The sequence below is a fragment of the Rhinatrema bivittatum genome, unplaced genomic scaffold (assembly GCF_901001135.1).
Source record: "Rhinatrema bivittatum unplaced genomic scaffold, aRhiBiv1.1, whole genome shotgun sequence".
NCBI classification, from domain to species: domain Eukaryota; kingdom Metazoa; phylum Chordata; class Amphibia; order Gymnophiona; family Rhinatrematidae; genus Rhinatrema; species Rhinatrema bivittatum.
The window spans coordinates 1-18597 of NW_021820291.1; the positions used below are offsets into that span (position 1 = coordinate 1).

At 46.0% G+C, this 18597-nt stretch overlaps 1 long non-coding RNA gene across 1 annotated transcript; it reads left to right on the plus strand.

Annotated features, from left to right (window-relative positions):
- Positions 1-12740: 12740 nt before the first annotated feature.
- Positions 12741-15536, plus strand: LOC115081393. The gene is made up of 2 exons (XR_003853788.1): positions 12741-12874; positions 14560-15536. It is a non-coding gene; the product is annotated as an uncharacterized LOC115081393 (long non-coding RNA).
- The last annotated feature ends 3061 nt before the right edge of the window (positions 15537-18597 follow it).

Here is an 18597-nt window from a genome sequence, read left to right on the forward strand (position 1 = left end):
ATAGTCCAGCTTGGAGAGTGCGCTCATGTATCTCAGTATGTGCAAATATTTCCAATGTAAGAAAACGTGAATGAACGTTTGCCGTTTGTATGAAAGAGCGTTTGTGGGCAAAGAGGGCGTGTTTGCAGGCAGAAAGGGGGGAAGTTAAGGGAGCATCTATAGCGAGTCCTTCCCTTGTTCACTCCAAATATGTTTGCTCAGGCCATGCCAAGAACTTTTAAAAAAAATATATTTCCAAAATATCTGCTTTTTTGACAGCAGCTATTCGAGTTTTTTCTGGCTTTTTAACTCTCCAAAAAGAATATGGGTAAGTTGTGGCCTCTGAGCCTAGCGATCTCTCTCCTCCGTTTTCTATTTTTAAGCCTGAGCTGATTCCATGCTCCCTCTGGACTCCTCTGCCACCACGGTCCGAGCTGTCTACAGTTTGCACATCTCAGACCAGCAGCCAAAACATCGCTGCCAAAGGATTATGACTTCATGGGCACCTGAGCTTAACATTTCTTCGGGGAACAAGCATTCCACAAAGCGTCCAAGGGCGCTCTGCTGCTTCTTATGGTTTTATTTTTCCTTGTAATAAGAACCTTAAATGACCTCTCTGTCCCGCTTGCTAAATCATGACTGTTATAAATGAGTGCGGAGGGCGATGCTTATTATAGAGCAATGCAATTATACTTCATAGAAGATCTACCCTACCCTTCCCAAAGAGTTTTATAATCCTGTGTAATAGGACCCCAGATACTAATTGTGCCATCTTGTCGGGGGGGGGGGACGACCCTGTAGCTGCCGGCCAGACGGCTTTCATCTGTGCCGAGCGGCTGGCGGGTGCCTGCTCCAGCCTGGCTCCTTCACCGCCCCTCAGCTGCTTTGTGCTGTGCTCTTTAAGGAAAAAAAGGGGAACTTGGTCTGCCTTTGTACTAGTGCCACCTCAGGCCTGAAGCAGGGCACCGTTAATTCAGGGCACCCCTCGGCCAGCACAGAGAAGCAAGAGCGATGGCTGCTTGGGTGCCACGGGAGATCTGGTGAGAGGCGCATTACGTCATGGCTCCCAAAGAGGGTAACTTTCCAACAACTCCCACGCAGCCCCATATACTGTACATATATATATAATATATATATATAGGCATGCAGAGATCTACTACAGTATTGTATAACCTGCACGCACAGATTATAAAATACATGTATGTCTAACCTCCAACATACACAGGCATATATTTTGTTACACATGAATATCAGCATTGCATTGAAAGCACGGACCTTTCCTACCTGTTTTATAAACATATGCACGCGTATATTTCACACGCAAAAGAAAAAAAAAAAAAGGACTTGCTTGCTTAAAACCCTGATTTATACCCAGAAGTCGGTATATTTTAAAACATGCACTGGTAATTGACATCGCCAGGTTGCTGATACCTCCACCAGTTCCCCCAGTCCCTTCTCCATGCCATCCAGACCCTCCTCGTCCTTCACCCTGACCTCTCCACAGTTCACTCAGTCCTCCCAGCCGACGACAGCGGACAGCAGGTGAGTGTGATATCAAGGGCGCTAGTTAATTAGCAGCTGTAAAATTGCAGGAATAATTTGCCACATGTACTCATGTAAATCTCTTATAAAATAGCAACTTATGTCCGTAACTCTCGACCGGCGCAGGAATGCCCCAGACCACCTCTGGTTTGTGTCTGAAATACCGTAGCATTTACGCTGGTGCAAGCTGCTTTCACGTGTATATGCTAATTTTTTGCATGCACAACTCATTAAGCTGCAGGAACTGACTGCTGCTCCTATGTAAAGGTTTCTCCGTCCGATTCAGTGGGGGAACTGGAGGCCGCCGCTGAGAGGAGAGAGGGCCTCATTCAGAAGTCTCCAGTTCCTTCTCCTTCCTTGAATAGAAACGTGGGGGCTAACAGTGATTGAAACCCGCCACAGACTTTAGTTTCCTGTGGTTCGGGATTCTGCAGATCCCAGGCCAAGAACCCTCTCTGAGTCCTCTGGCAGAAAGGTGGAAAGTAAAACCGAAGGTAAGATCACAAGAACTGCAGTAGGGTTTATGAATACCCTTGCTGGGTGCTTTTTTTCTTTTTTTTTAACTTGCTCTGTCTTTCTGATCGTCCTGTTCGCTTTTCACCCTTTGCTTCTGCGCGGCAGGTCTTACTTTACAGATGCCCCACCACACGCTGCATTAATCTCGTGGTCCTTTTACCCAGGCTGATCTGTGGTGTCAGCGGGCGACGCTAACTTCCAGAGAGCTCTATCAGAAACAAATGATGATCGCGTTCGGAGTCATTTGCGGGCAGCTCGCAGTTCTGCTTCGAGACGTCACGAGTCTTCCGTGAAGACCAAGGCGCACTGAGGAGACCAAGAGTCATCATCTCCGTTTCTGTTTTACCCTTTTGTCAGACAGATTGATGACATTTCTGCAGAATAATTGTGTGAACTACTGGGAAAGGCAGGCGAACAAGCTCAAAGTAGATAAGAAAGCACCCAGGTTTTTTAGCAGAGTTTTCCAAACAATAACAGAGTATAAAGTTGCATTTTAACCATCTTCCAGTTTAATTATACAGCACAATATCACTCTCTCTCTCTCTCTCTGTCACGGAACTAAAGACACCCGGTATAAATGTTATTCGGGGAGGTTAATAACCTGTATATTCTCTCACTTTATAGAAGATTTAACAATTGTCATCACCTTCCTCAGTCCTTTGTTGGATGGGGCTCTTTATCATTAGTTCCTTCAGCTGCTGATCACTAATTTTCCCTTCTTTTCCAGACAACATCTGGAAATATGGCGTTCTAACCTTAAAGCTGACCATTAGCAGGAAGGGTTGCCAAATGTCCGGCTTTTCTCCAGGCAGTACAGATGTTTCAGGAGATGTCCGGATGCCAGAAGGAGGGCTAAAATGTCTGGAAAATGTGCGGAGTTTACCCCTTCAATCCAGCTGCAGTCCACCCAGCTTGAAAACCTTCTCAATTAAGTGAGCACCATCCCTACTGCCAATGTCAGCGCAGCGCCTCTTCTGTAACTCCTGCAGCACATGGTTCAGGCCTCAGCTGTAGACCATGCGTGCCAGAAGTGACAGGAGAGTTGCCAGGTGGCGCCACTGAGAGGCCCTGACCCCAGGCCACTGGCAGAGCGGTGACATCTGGCAAGCCGCGAGCGGAGCCCATCCTTCTCAAGGCAGAATAATGAAGGCCTAGCAAGTGTGAGAGGAGCCCATCCCACTCGTGGCAGAAGTAGGTCCAGTGGGCCACGAGCGATGTCCGTCACACTCGCGGCTGAGGAGCAGTGATATCTGGCAGGCCGAGAACAGAGCCCATCCCGCTCACGGCAGAAGATGGAAGCCCAAGCGGAGCCCATCCCACTCGTGGCAGGAGGCCCAGTTGGCTGCAAGCAGAGCCCATCCCGCTTGCAGTGGAAGGCCATCGCGGAAAGATTAAATGATTTCTTTGCTTCGGTGTTTACTGAAGAGGATGTTGGGGAGGTACCCGTATTGGAGAAGGTTTTCATGGGTAATGATTCAGATGGACTGAATCAAATCACGGTGAACCTAGAAGATGTGGTAGGCCTGATTGACAAACTGAAGAGTAGTAAATCACCTGGACCGGATGGTATACACCCCAGAATTCTGAAGGAACTAAAAAATGAAATTTCAGACCTATTAGTAAAAATTTGCAACTTATCATTAAAATCATCCATTGTACCTGAAGACTGGAGGATAGCAAATGTAACCCCAATATTTAAAAAGGGCTCAAGGGGCGATCCGGGAAACTACAGACCGGTTAGCCTGACTTCAGTGCCAGGAAAAATAGTGGAAAGTGTTCTAAACATCAAAATCACAGAACATATAGAAAGACATGGTTTAATGGAACAAAGTCAGCATGGCTTTACCCAGGGCAAGTCTTGCCTCACAAATCTGCTTCACTTTTTTGAAGGAATTAATAAACATGTGGATAAGGGTGAACCGGTAGATATAGTATACTTGGATTTTCAGAAGGCGTTTGACAAAGTTCCTCATGAGAGGCTTCTAGGAAAAGTAAAAAGTCATGGGATAGGTGGCGATGTCCTTTCGTGGATTGCAAACTGGCTAAAAGACAGGAAACAGAGAGTAGGATTAAATGGGCAATTTTCTCAGTGGAAGGGAGTGGACAGTGGAGTGCCTCAGGGATCTGTATTGGGACCCTTACTGTTCAATATATTTATAAATGATTTGGAAAGAAATACGACGAGTGAGATAATCAAATTTGCAGATGACACAAAATTGTTCAGAGTAGTTAAATCACAAGCAGATTGTGATAAATTGCAGGAAGACCTTGTGAGATTGGAAAATTGGGCATCCAAATGGCAGATGAAATTTAATGTGGATAAGTGCAAGGTGATGCATATAGGGAAAAATAACCCATGCTATAATTACACAATGTTGGGTTCCATATTAGGTGCTACAACCCAAGAAAGAGATCTAGGTGTCATAGTGGATAACACATTGAAATCGTCGGTACAGTGTGCTGCGGCAGTCAAAAAAGCAAACAGAATGTTGGGAATTATTAGGAAAGGAATGGTGAATAAAACGGAAAATGTCATAATGCCTCTGTATCGCTCCATGGTGAGACCGCACCTTGAATATTGTGTACAATTCTGGTCGCCGCATCTCAAAAAAGATATAATTGCGATGGAGAAGGTACAGAGAAGGGCTACCAAAATGATAAAGGGAATGGAACAGCTCCCCTATGAGGAAAGACTAAAGAGGTTAGGACTTTTCAGCTTGGAGAAGAGACGACTGAGGGGGGATATGATAGAGGTGTTTAAAATCATGAGAGGTCTAGAACGGGTAGATGTGAATTGGTTATTTACTCTTTCGGATAATAGAAAGACTAGGGGGCACTCCATGAAGTTAGCATGGGGCACATTTAAAACTAATCGGAGAAAGTTCTTTTTTACTCAACGCACAATTAAACTTTGGAATTTGTTGCCAGAGGATGTGGTTAGTGCAGTTAGTGTAGCTGTGTTTAAAAAAGGATTGGATAAGTTCTTGGAGGAGAAGTCCATTACCTGCTATTAATCAAGTTTACTTACAGGCCGATTCAGTAAAGTCCGCGGGAGAGCGGACGAATGCCCGCTCTCCCGGCACGCGCACCGGCCCCTCGCCGGTGCGCGCGATGCAGTATTCAAATTAGGTGGCGTGGTAGAAACGGGGAAAAGGAGGCGCTAGGGACACTAGCGCGTCCCTAGCGCCTCCTTTTTGACAGGAGCGGCGGCTGTCAGCGGGTTTGACAGCCGACGCTCAATTTTGCCGGCGTCGGTTCTCGAGCCCGCTGACAGCTACGGGCTCTGAAACCGGACGCCGGCAAAATTGAGCGTCCGGTTTTCGGCCCGACAGCCGCAGGCCGAATTCACCTTTTTTTTTTTTTACTTTTTTTACTCTTCGGGACCTCCGACTTAATATCGCCATGATATTAAGTCGAAGGGTGCACAGAAAAGCAGTTTTTACTGCTTTTCTATGCACTTTCCTGGTGCCGGAAGAAATTAGCGCCGACCTTTGGGTAGGCACTAATTTCTGAAAGTAAAATGTGCAGCTTTCTGTATCCCGCGCACATACTTAATAGGGTCATCAACATGCATTTGCATGTTGAGGGCGCTATCAGGTGCTGCGGGTTGGACGCGCATTTTCCTCCCCTTACTGAATAAGGGGTAAGGGAAAATGCGTGTCCAATAGCAGGCCTGTTAGGGAATAGTCACTGCTATTAATTGCATCAGCAGCATGGGATTTTCTTGGTGTTTGGGTACTTGCCAGGTTCTTGTGGCCTGGTTTTGGCCTCTGTTGGAAACAGGATGCTGGGCTTGATGGACCCTTGGGTCTGACCCAGCATGGCATGTTCTTATGTTCTTATGAGTAAGAAACTGGGAGTGTGAGTGTGTGTGTGTCTGGGGCTGAGGGTGTGTGAGAGAGGGAGCCTGTGTGCAAGGGTGGATGAGAATGTGTGCGAGAGAGAGAGGGAAGTCTCAGGTTCTTGCTTGTTCCACATTAGCAAATCATATCCTGCTAGAATATAATTTTGTGTGATATCTGGAGCAGTTAAACTCAGATTCATCTTACTGACCCTTTCTAGCCCCTCCCTCAATTTCCTATCTCACAGGATATATCTGTAGGAGAAGTTAATTGCCTGTCTCTATGAAATTGATTCAGTCTTTTAAGCTTGGAAAAGCAAAATAAGTAGAATATAATAACATATGGAAATAAAAGTGTATATATCGCAAAGGGTCCTTACAGGTATAATTTACAATTGCACATTGTTTTGGACTGAATTTATCATCAACGGGGGCAAAGGCACCGAAATAACAATGCACCCTTTTCTGCACAGCCTCTTTCCTGTGTGGGACGACTCCAGATTTGTGTCTTTTTCTCTTCTGGTGGTACCAGATTTGTTGGGTAGGATGACCCATGAGTTTCTATGGCCTGATGGTGCTGGAGAAATGTTTGGATGGTTGGACCTGTATTACTGCCGAGAGACCACTGGATGAGGTGGCAGCGGGCTACGAAGCATGGAAACCAGGGCTCAAACACCACTGCTGCTCCATGTGACCCTGGGCAAGTCACTTCACCCTCCATTATCTCAGGTACCAACTTAGATTGTGAGCCCTCTGGGGATAGGGAAATACCTACAGTACCTGAATGTGATCCACTTTGAAGTGCTGAAAAGCGGAATATAAATACATTAATGGAATGTAGTTATTGAGATATTGGTGTTTTGAGTGATGTGGTATCCTCTTAAAAGTAATGGGAGTTCTTGGTTGGTTGGGAGGTGCCCTGGGAAAACTTTAATACCTGGGTTATTTTGCTGGGAGAGTTTGGGAGAGAGGGACCTTCAGATGTAGTTTCCCTGGAGTAGCCGACCCATGGGCTGGAGGGGCCCAGTAACCCCTCCAGTATGGAGAGAGCCCTGCAGGGGCTTTTCTCCTGAAGGGAAGAGGTCCGAGGCCATGGAGCAGAGAGGTGGAGATTCCTCTCCTTGAGGAACTGGATGAGGTCCGAGCAAGAGAGTGCCTGAGGGAGGAGAGGAAGGGGTGGTGTGGAATGAGGGGAGAACTGGAGTGTGGAGGAGAGCAGGAGAACCTGCACAATGTCTGAGAGAGGCCCAGGAAGAAAGAAAAGAGGCTCCTGAGGTCATGATGTTGCCAGTAACTCTTGGGGTCGGATGTGAGTGACCGTAGGGGTATTTGGGGAGATACAGTCCATGCCCCAGAAGAGGTGACAAGAAATGGGGGAAATATAATGGGAGTGAACGGATCTGATTCTGCTCATGTGTGCTATGGGAGGATTGGGAGATTTAATTGCTGTTCAAGTAAAGACTGAGAGTGGTATTTTAACCCTTTAGGCACCGGATGGCGTATTATTGTGGATGTTTACTCTGACTTTGTATCCCATGAATTCTGAGTATTCAGTACTGAAATGCCTACGCTATAGGCTTCAGTTGGTGGTTTTCATTCTTTCACAGTCCAGGCTTTGTGACTTTGAGTCTCCTTCTCTTTCCACCAAAAACAGTCTTATAAATATTCAGGTTAACCTGCTCTGTTTTGGAAGAGGAATCTCAAAGACAGAGGCCATTTTGGGACAGTATATCCACAAGAGTTACCAAAAAGCAGAAGAAAAAAGTCACCCCTCACTAATGATTCACAAGCCGACAATAAAAGAGCAACTTATCATTCAAACAACTTAAATTGTACATAAAAGAGTGAAAATGAGAGAACAGAATGAAATAACTGGACACAGAGAAGAGTATCCTTCCGGTTATGCCGCGTTGTCTCAAAGATTTTGACTGTAGGAATTGTTTCTATTCGAGTTTACGTGACGGTTTGTTCTGTTCGCTTGTGCTTTTCTTATGGATGTCATCAATGTGACTCACGTTGAACTGGGTAAATTCAGGAGGTACAGATTTTTCACAAGGAGGCGAGGTGGCGTGGAGACAGGGACTATGCCATTTTTGACTCTTATTTTCCTCCTGCTATTTTCGATATTCACCATCCTGGCTTGGATTTTGATTTGCAAACTGAAGTAAAATGTAGTGTTGGACTCAAAGACTTTCTTTAACTCTTGGTTTTAGGAACAGTAAGAAAGGAGCGAGAGTGGTGAGGGTTGGTTGTTTTGTTTTTTTCTAATTGTTCTGTGTCTTTTGGTCCCCTCCAGCATCAGCCTTGCACTCGTTCAGGAGCGCCGTGAGAGCAGAAGGATTGTTAGTCACCATGGGCATGTCTATGACCAGGGCCTAGGAAGTCAAGTTCTCCCCCCATGAACCCCACAATGTAGCACACCGAGGGACCCCACTTCCATTGTTTGATTCTGCCCTTGATTGTCACCACTTGGCTTTGAGAATTAAATTTCTTTGAACAGTTGCTGTTTTGCGATACCTACCTCAGTGACGTATCTACTGACCATAGCATGATTTGCATATTGTGAGCAGTACGATAATGACAACATTGTACAGAGACAGTTATGTCTTAACACTGAATAATAAGATGAGAGGTTCCATTGCTGGTCTCGTCTCCCAGTTCTGCTGTAGGTGGGTAATTCTCAAAAGCAGTGAGGAGGGAAAGATGTGGTGGTTATTTGCACATAAATGGCCTTTTTGAAATCTACCCCAGGGATGGTGCACAAGCTTTTACGCATACTTGAAAAAGGCCTTCTGGGGAGTGGGAGCTTGGAAATCATTTAATCGCACATTTCTTTTTTTTTTTTTTAAAGTATGTGTGTAAATGTCCGCGTTCATGTTTATACTGGCTGCCAAGAAAGCGTAAACGTGCGTGCGTATGCCACACATTATCAATGTAAGTTGGCTTTGAAAATTGGGGCTAACGGCCGCGTGTACTTTCTACATGTGGACTTCAGACTTACGTGGGCCGTTATACGTCGCCCTCTATAAATAAAGGTAACGTCTTTGGTGGGAAGATCAGGGAATGGTGACTTATAAACACCCGAGATAACAATTACTAAGACATGTGTTGCATCTTATTCCAGTATCAAAATTGCATGTCTGCTTAATGCGAGGAGACATTAACATTGTAAAAAGTGGTACCAGAGTCCTTTCATCACAAACTATGCACTAATCAAAGATGCTCGTGTCATTTCATATGCCGTCCTGTATCAGTTTGTGCCAGAAAGATGGTTCCAGAGACATAATTTTGTAGCATCTGCCACATTACATTGCACTGTTGGAAATGTAACCAGAAGAAAAAGGGGGATCGGGGAAGGGGGGGGGGGGTTTCTAGAAATCTATTTTATTTTTAGCTGGTGGGTAGTGCTAGGGAGACTGCTCTTTTGGGGCTACCATGGCTGTGATAGCGATGCTGGTCTTACTGGGCTGCTGAACTGAGCCTGGAGAGCTGCTGTCCCCACCGCCCGGCTCCAGGAGAGGGCGGCTGCTGCTCCCTGCAATCGCAGGAGGAGCAGGGCTGGCGCGGTTTACTTTCATTTGCCCTGGGAAATCTGCCACTGCTGGTGGAGAAGCTGATTCCAGCATCCAGGGCTTCCAGGAGGCAAGCTCCGCAGCGCTGCAGGAAGTTGGCCCGTGCTTCCGATGACATCACTTCCAGTCCCGCGGAAGAGAACCCTGGCTGGGATAAAAAGTTAAAAAAATACTATAATTTAAAAAAAAACCCAAACTGAGGTCAGGGGGAAACCCGTGGAGGGTCCTTCGGAAGTTTCAGCAGGGCCAAGGCAATAAAAGCATTTAAAACATTCAAAATAACCCAAAATAAAACAAAATAAATATAGGGAACATGTGAGAGGGTATCCTAAGCCTCTAACCTGGAGTCAGATGGGGTCTTCAAGGGTTTGTAAGGGGCAAAAACACCCATGATTCCAGAAAAACAATTCAATGGTGAAAATAACCTAGAAGAGACACGATGCACCTCTGATTTGTTTGGAACAAAAAAAGTCAAAGAAATGGAAATTTGGTGACCAGCAATTTTGCTGCATATTTGGCATAAATCTGGGCAATGAAATGGTTTAAAATACCAAAATTTCATATAGCACTTTAAAAAGAGCTGTTCTACAAAATCTGAGAGAAAAATAATGTGACATTTAGTTTTATTGTAAAATTTGACTCCGCTCAAGTAATTTTTGCTAATCCAGTTCAGGATTTTATTCTCTCCAGTCACCGTGAAGCAGGATTTGACCACACTCCAAACGTCTTCCTGAGGGAGCCAACTAAGCCGAGTCAATGTGAAGCGGTTGGCGAAAGAACACTGCAATTCAGATAGTGATTTGTCCAGTTTAAAGTATTTGGGGTCCATATGACTAATGTAAAGTGCAATAACATTTCTTATCCTTTATTGTCACCTGAAGCTGAAAGGTGTTAGTCTATTTTACCCTACGTACCAGCTTAAAGCACCCCCTGGGACTATTTCCTAATGACATCAGAGAGAGAGCAGAGATTTGTGTAGCACTGTAGAAATGTTAAGTAGTAGTAGTAGTAGGTACCGCTTGAGCAGAAAAAGTCAGTTGAAGAGGAACACCCATGGGTGTGGCTCAGCAGATGTGCTTGCAGCTTCTCTATCACAGAGACTGCTAGTGCCAATTTAAAGCTTAAAAACACAGAGGGGTCATTTTAGCACACTTGTATGTGAATGTCATGGTGTGAACGAAGTATTTTTTTTCCCAATTATTTATTTATTAATTTTCAAATAAACATACAAAGTATCCACTTTGAAAACAGAAATTTGGTATTACAGAGAAACAGGAAATCATTTCAAGTAAACATTACAACATAACAATCTCTTCTACTATTAATACCCGTTAGACCACTAGCTAAAGGGGGGGGGGGGGGGGTATTGCATACTAGGGAGACATAATTAGGAAACATTTAAACAGAAAGGCATCCCTAGAACCGTTATTCTTCCTTACCGATCAGACATTGGTATTTTAAAGAGTTGTAAATTGAATCTGCCAAGGTAAGACACAGGATAGTGTCAGTTAATGTTGCCAAAAACTGATGAGATGCAGAATTAGACTCAGCCTAGCAGAGTAGGAAAGAAAATGTTGTGCATAAAAGATTGATACTTGTAGACTGTGAAGTTGGAGTTAAAGTAAGCCAGAAATCTTTCCTCTAAAAGAACGATGATAATATTGCTGGACTGTCCTACAATAGTACCAATATTAAGAAAAATACTGAATGGTACCAGATTCTGGATTAAGTCTGAGTGAAAGTTTGGGGTATTTACAATTACTGTGTTAAGTCTGACTGAGCAATCTCATATTCAGAACTAGTTTATTTCAACGTTTTGAAATAATTGAAGGATTTTGAAAGTTTCTGTGAATAATAAGAACCCGCAAATATGGCACCATCTGAGGATGCGTTGCGAAGAGCTAAAAAATACTTTCTATTTGTTTTTGCTTCTGACTGTTTCGGTCATGGTGAAGCGGAAGGCTAAGCTGAAGAGAATTACCTCTTCTTACCTGCAGAGTCCCTTCAGGCATCAATTGATTTTGGAGCATTTTCTCTCCTCTTCTTTCACTCCGGGGCAGGTCTTTGTTGCCTCTGCAGATGAGGAAGCATCACAATGGCTTGAGGCCTGTTACGAGCGCGCGCGGGCGCGGTCGTCTCGGGCGGGTGGTGAGCCCTTGGGCCACGGCAGGACCCCAGGAGGAGCCCAAGGCCACACCGTGGGAGGTGAGCTGAGCAGGCATGGTGAGCCAGGCAGGCAGGAACAGAAGCAGGAAGTCCGGCCCTCAGCCGGACCTGCATGCCCATGGTAGCCAACACGGGGAAGTTGACTAATGAACGGTCCTCCGACTGTTCCCGGCCCTTTCGGACCTGCCGCAGGGAACGGCAATGGGCAGCAGGCCGGACAGAGGCGAGGGCAGACAGAGTCCTTAAACAGAAGACATCAGACGGGGCAGAAGCAGGCTGAAGCAGACGGAGACATCAGGACAAGGGCTGAAGCGAGACACTAGAAGGATCCAGGCGAGCGGGAACTCCGATGCTGGGATACTCACATCCGAAGCCCCCTCGGCTGGCAGAGGAAGACATCAGGGTACGGGCTGAAGCAGACACTGGAGACAAGGCTGGACGGGAACATTGCACTGTCCATCAGGGCGCCCTACTCAGCCCACCCGTGGGACTGAGTCACGGACCACCCTGTCCCAGACGCGCCCTACACAGCCCTGGGAGGCTGGTCGCGGACCACGCTGAGAAGGAGGGCGCGGGGAAGACCCAGGCGAACAGGACTCCGATGCTGGGAAACTCACATCCGAAGCCCTTACGGCTGGCAGGCACAGGAACAAACATCTAGGCAGGGTCAGAGACAGGCATCAAGGCAGAGACACTGGACATCAGGAACAGCAAGCAGAGACAGGACAAGGCGCCATCAAACATGGAGGACCTGGATCAGCTAGGTTACAGGCGACTGTAATGCTTAGATCCAAGGCCAAGACACAGTGAACAGAAAGTCCTTAAATACCGGAGGTAGAAGGCAACTCCCTGGGAGGAGCTTGCCAGGACCGCCCACCGCTGGTCCTATAACTAGGGTAGAGAGCTGCGGGCCAGCCCCTAGGGAAGGGCGTCGCCCAACAGGAAGTCCAAACACTGAGGCTGCAAGCCACCGGCATGCCTCAGGAGCAGCTAGGCCTCTCAGGCCCTGGAGCAAGTCCTGGATGATGCGCAGGCGAGGCCCTGGCTTCAGAGCGGCCTCTGGAGGAAGGTAAGAGACCTCCTGCAGCGCAGCAGCAGGGGGGATCGCAACAAGGCCAGCGCTGAGCACCGATGAGAGTTCTTCCCATCTCCACACTCTCTTGATGAAGGCGTTGATGCCTGCTGGTGCGAGTAGGGATGGAAGTTGCCTGGATGCTGGCAGGAGGGATTGATGGAGCATCGAAGAACATTGTGGGAGGTAATGCTGGATCTTTGCAGATGGCTAGAAGCGAGAGAGAGGCTTCTGGAGAGTTAGGAAGTTTACTCTCAGCCAGCAGGGCAGTTATATCTTTTCGCTCCGCATTTTCAGAAATTAAATCCGGGGCTTCTGCAACTGTTCCAGCTTTAGGCCTTCCCATGCCTAAACCTTCTCCTATAACTCTCAATAACATATGGAGTATTCTTTCCTTGATGGAACAGTCCTTAACTTCCCTTTCATCCATTATGAATGTTTTCTCTGCACGAATACAAGCTCAAGAGACTGGTCACTTGAAGCAATTTAATGCTTTAAAACTCAATGTGGGGGAATTATATATATATATAGTGTAAGATACAGTGGTTCAAGATACTGTAGATCTGCAGTGCATTGCCAATTAGAGAACTTGGAAACTTCTGAGAGATCTTTAAATCTTCATGTGCATAACTTTCCAGTTGTTTCTATGGCCTCTCCCTCAGAACCTTTTAAGAAGTATATGCAGGAAGTCCTGGGATCAGATGGGTCAGATGGACCTGTGGGTAGAGATGGTAGATGGATGGACTCTAATCAAGATGAGACTTCCTTAGACATTTCAGCAATTTTGGAGTCCACTACAGTAGATGAAGAACATAAGGCCACACTTATAGTTTCGCTTGCTTCTTGTTATGACTGTGATCTGATTTTGCGTTTGTATTTTCGTGTACGGCATATTCCCTTTATGGGTTGCAAAATTCACATTTTTCCTGACTTTTGTAGATACGTAGAAAGGAATTCCTTAATATGCATCAGGAGGGATTAGATTTGGGTGCACATTTCTTTTTGCATTTTCCATACAAATGTATAATTGTATTTTCTACTGGAAAAGTTTTTTTTTTGGTCCTTTACATCTTCATTTGCTTATTAATATGTGTACCTCCAACTCTGGATAAGGGTTAGATTAGGTGGGAATCATAATCTCTATGGTTTTCTTTTGTGAAGAAGAAAGTTAGTCCTCTTGGGATAGTTTTCTTAGCTATCTTTTCTTTTTATCTTCATGTTCTCCCAATTTCTGGGTCCTTCCTTTACTAATTGTGGTAGTCTTATTAACTTTTGATCAAATGGTTTTTTGTTGGATTGTCTATTTCTTATTTTTGTTTCTTTTTTCATATCAGTCACTATTACTGTTGCAAGTTAATTCTTGTAATTTAATTTGTGAAATGATAAACAAATAGTTAAAAAAAAAGAAGTTGGAGTCAGACCTATTAATATGTTATCAATGTCAATGGAGATAAAAGAAACCCAGTGCTATAAACAAAAGAAACTTAATCATTTCAGAGCATACATTCTTATACCGAGGGACCTTGGCATGAAATTGTATTTAAGTTTGTTTTGAAAAGAAAAACATTCATTTACATTTGCAAGAGTACAACATCTCCAAACATAGTGAGAGAGGGAATGAAAGAAACAAGAGACTGTGAATTTCTTTCAGATCATCACTGTATCCAGCCTTTGCTGATCCCTCTCTGACATTTTAGATAGGAATTACTATAATAATCTTTATTTTTCCCACAAAGATAAGAAAAGTTCAATTAGCCAGCGGAGACCACATGGAGCAAGATATTAGTGCATCTTTGGAAGAATTGCAGGTTTGAGTTTAGACAGATCTGTGCTATTGTTTTATTTAAAGAATAGGGATTTTATTTTTCCAGGAGAAGACCACCTCCGAGGAAGAGAGTGCACTCAATAACTCCAGGAGAACAGAGAGACAGAGAGAGCGAGAGCTTCCACAGAGTCTACCAGCCGCACAAGCCACGAATTCTAGCCCACAGTGCCAGCAAGACTGGGTGTGGAAAGGACTATTTTACTGTCTGATAACAGCTAAGTGCGCACGCTTACCAAGACACAGAAAAGGAAACTAGAAGTTCTAGCTGGACATAGCACGTCAACACAAGAGTTACATAGACTGAGACAAGCAAACGAGAGAGAGAGAAAAAGAACAGAGTAAAGACAGAACTACAGCGACGTGCATCCGCAGAGTAGTAATATCTGTTTTGCTGTAATGAGGCTGTAGAAATACCCTTCCTTTTCCTGTATAATTTTTCTTTGTGGAGGCAGATGTGCTGGCTTCTGTAAATTGTTTCCTGGATTATCTGTCCTCGCTTGGCAGAAGAACCCATCCCCCTGTGAGTCGTAGGAGCAGCTGGCGGTGAGATCTCAGAAAACCATAGCCTACAGAATAATTTGGCACAAACACCTGAGGGAGCTTTGCCTGGCAAGACAGGGACGTGCCAGGGATATGGAGGTGGATGACCCTGCGAGGATTACTGAAAGCGACACAGACTCCTGGGTAATGTTAGTGTGCAGCGGGACCACGAAAAGTTGTCAAATGGACATTGATGCCGGATTCACGGGACTCCATGTAGGCATCGCATGTGAGCCTACAGCATGGCCAGCCCAGCTGTGGACCCACGCAAGAAGTAGGTTTTTAAAAACAGGAGGTAAAATAAAATATACATTAGGACAAAAATGAAAGGCCACACAAAGCACTGCAGATTGCAGGACTGGATTCTGTAAGTGTTGAAATCTTACAGGTTTAGATTTTGTGATTAACTGCTGTTTAAATGAAATGTATCTCAGAAATTGTGTTCTTTTAATATGCAATTAGAGTATTAAATACTGTGTAAAATATTTAATTTGGTTATAATCTGCTTTAAAACTTAAAAGGCAGGAAATCAAAAGGAAACATCTTGAGTTTCTCAGATGAGATCTACTTTTCCAATGAAGTTTTGCATCATATGAAAATAACGTTCTGCAGAGCAGCCTGCCTGACTGCCTGCTTTCCATTACTCGCTTTCCTCACGCTGCCAGATTTTGAAATCAGTCTGATCCCCCCCCCCCCCCCAGATGGGATGATTCCTGTGCATTGAAGGGATTATCCCTCTCTAGCTCCTGTTTCATTACCACCCTTGCTGCCTCGTTGTTTGATGTTGAATGTTGCTCATTTCACAACTGGAAAAGTTGTGTTTGCCCCCTGCCCTTCTTTCCTACTGACACGAGAGAAGGCCACGTTGTGGACGCCCGCCCTCTCTGCCTGTCTGACACGCAGACTTCAGAGTCTCCAGAGTGTTGCCGTGAGACTGAGTCATGGGCGTCCGCGAAGAGCGCCTGAACACATCACAAGCCCCGTTGTGAAGTAAGATTCCCGTTCTCGTGCGGAGAGGGGAAGATATTGAAATATGGCCCGTTAACTAAGCTAGCCAGAGAAGATTTAGTCAGCCAACTTACAAGGGATATTCAGCAGCACGGCTATGCTTCTAAATATCCCCGTAAAAGTTGCTAGTTGGCTGGATAAGTCTTAATATCTGCTCTTATCCGGCTAAGTTAATTGGATAAGCAACTCCTCCTTGAAACATCCACTTATCGCCCACCACTTGTCTGGCTAAGTGGCTACCACTGAATGGAGCCGGATATTCAGCTGCTGACACTTATACGCGCATCCCGGGGCTTTACGTGCGCCGCCGGGCCTGTTGAAAATAGGCCCGGCACGCGTAGGCTTTGAAAATCTGCCCCTATGTGTTCATTTTTTTCCTGAAAGGCAGGTAGCTCAATTCTCTCCTAACGTCCAGAGGCAGCTTATTCCAGACCCGATGGAGCACCAATGGAAAAACAGCCCGCATCGCAGTTTAGATTTCTTTTTACATGATAGACCTGAGATGACCACAACAGTCTAGCCGGGGCATACTAACATCATCTCTCCCTTAAGTAGGCAGATCCAGAGCCCCTCGACACCCTGAGGCCAATATTCAGTGCTCTGGATCTGCCTACTTAAGGGAGAGATGATGTTAGTATGCCCCGGCTAGACTGTTGTGGTCATCTCAGGTCTATCATGTAAAAAGAAATCTAAACTGCGATGCGGGCTGTTTTTTCATTGGTGCTCCATCGGGTCTGGAATAAGCTGCCTCTGGACGTTAGGAGAGAATTGAGCTACCTGCCTTTCAGGAAAAAAATGAACACACAGGGGCAGATTTTCAAAGCCTACGCGCCGCCGGGCCTATTTTCAACAGGCCCGGCGGCGCACGTAAAGCCCCGGGACGCGCGTATGACCTGGGGCTCGAAAAAAAGGACGGGGCGTGGGCGGGGCGGTCCAGGGGCAAGGCCGGAGCCTCCAGGCACAGCGGCAAATGGCCGCTGTGCCCGGGATAGTGGGCCGGCCGTTGGCCGGCGTGCGCAACCTACGCCTGCCCGGAGGCAGGCGCAACTTATAAAATAAAGGTGGGGGGGGTTTTAGGTAGGGCTGGGGGGGCGGAAGGGAGGGGAAGGTGGGGGGAGGGGCGGAAGGAAAGTTCCCTCCGTGGCCGCTCTGATTTCGGCGTGGCCTCGGAGGGAACGGGGAAAGCCATCGGGGCTCCTCTAGGGCTCAGTGCGCACAAAGGGGTGCACCAGTGTGCACCCCTTTGTGCGCGCCGACCCCGGATTTTATAACCGCGCGCATGTTATAAAATCAGGCGTAGATTTGTGCGCACCAGGTTGCACGCACAATTGTACGCCCGCGCGTAGGTATTAAAATCCGGCCCTTAGCTCTGTGTGTAACCGCCAGTGGGATCCATATTTCCCAGTCCTGTTTGCTGGTCTTGTTTGTTTCTTTGTATCGTCCTTTGTTCATTTACATTCTCGGATTTTAGTTTATTCTTTTATTTTACATCACTTTGGGTGTACGTTTTTGGTCAGGTAAGCGGCCTGGAAATATTTTGAAATAATTAAATAAGATACAGGCTGTTTTCTCTTACTGAATTTTACCCTTGCATGTTAGCAAGGGACGGATTTAATCCAGGCTTCTCTGGCTCACTGTAATCTGAACAACCCTAATGCATTTCTGATTCCTGCTTTTGACCTGACCAGGAGGCGCTAGCCATGGAGATTCATCGTTCATGCAACTTCCATATCACTGCGGTGAAAAGTCATTGGGGGAGGGGGTGGTCTTCTAAAATCACGAGACATTTCCTTCACAGCGACCCACCTGGAAAATCTAAGGCAGCTCATCATAGACACCCAAGCAGGCTTGACACAGGAAGGGCAAATGTACGGCTTCCTGCAGAGCGGTAAAATCTGCGTGCACCTTGCACGTGCAGACTGAACTCTGGATTTTCCAAGCTATCTTATGCTCTTAGATTTGCTCTGAATAGCCGTTCTTCATTGGCCGGGTGCGTGCGAAGCTGCCCACCCATAAAATTGCACCTCTCCAAGCAGGGCACGGCAAACTTACTGACACGCGTACCTACGAAAATACACGTAAACTGCATCTCTGCACGACTCCACCCTCCGGAAAACCCTACTCCCAGTGCACGTAAAGGTTTGTGTTAAAGCAGGTTGTGCACAGACTTTTAGGAGCACTGAGCCCTGAGCTATTTTAGTACAGCCATTCATGCACATAAAAGCCAGGGGTTTTGCCCGTAAATGCGTTTGAAAATTCAACCCTAAGAAGATAATTTTATAACTCCCCGCACAGCGGTAAAGGCGGTACAATGTGTCCGCGGACTACCGAGGGTTTTCAAAGTGAACTTAAGCACACTAAATTTGTCAGGGACGCACGGAATTGTACACACTCAACAGCCTGCTGCATTCAGGGGGTCGTTTGTGCATGGTAACTCACACGCGTGCTTACAAAAATTACAAAAGGACGCATGTAAATCATATCCCCACCCACTCAACTCCACCTCGTGGAACGCCAACTCCCAGTGCGTGTAAAA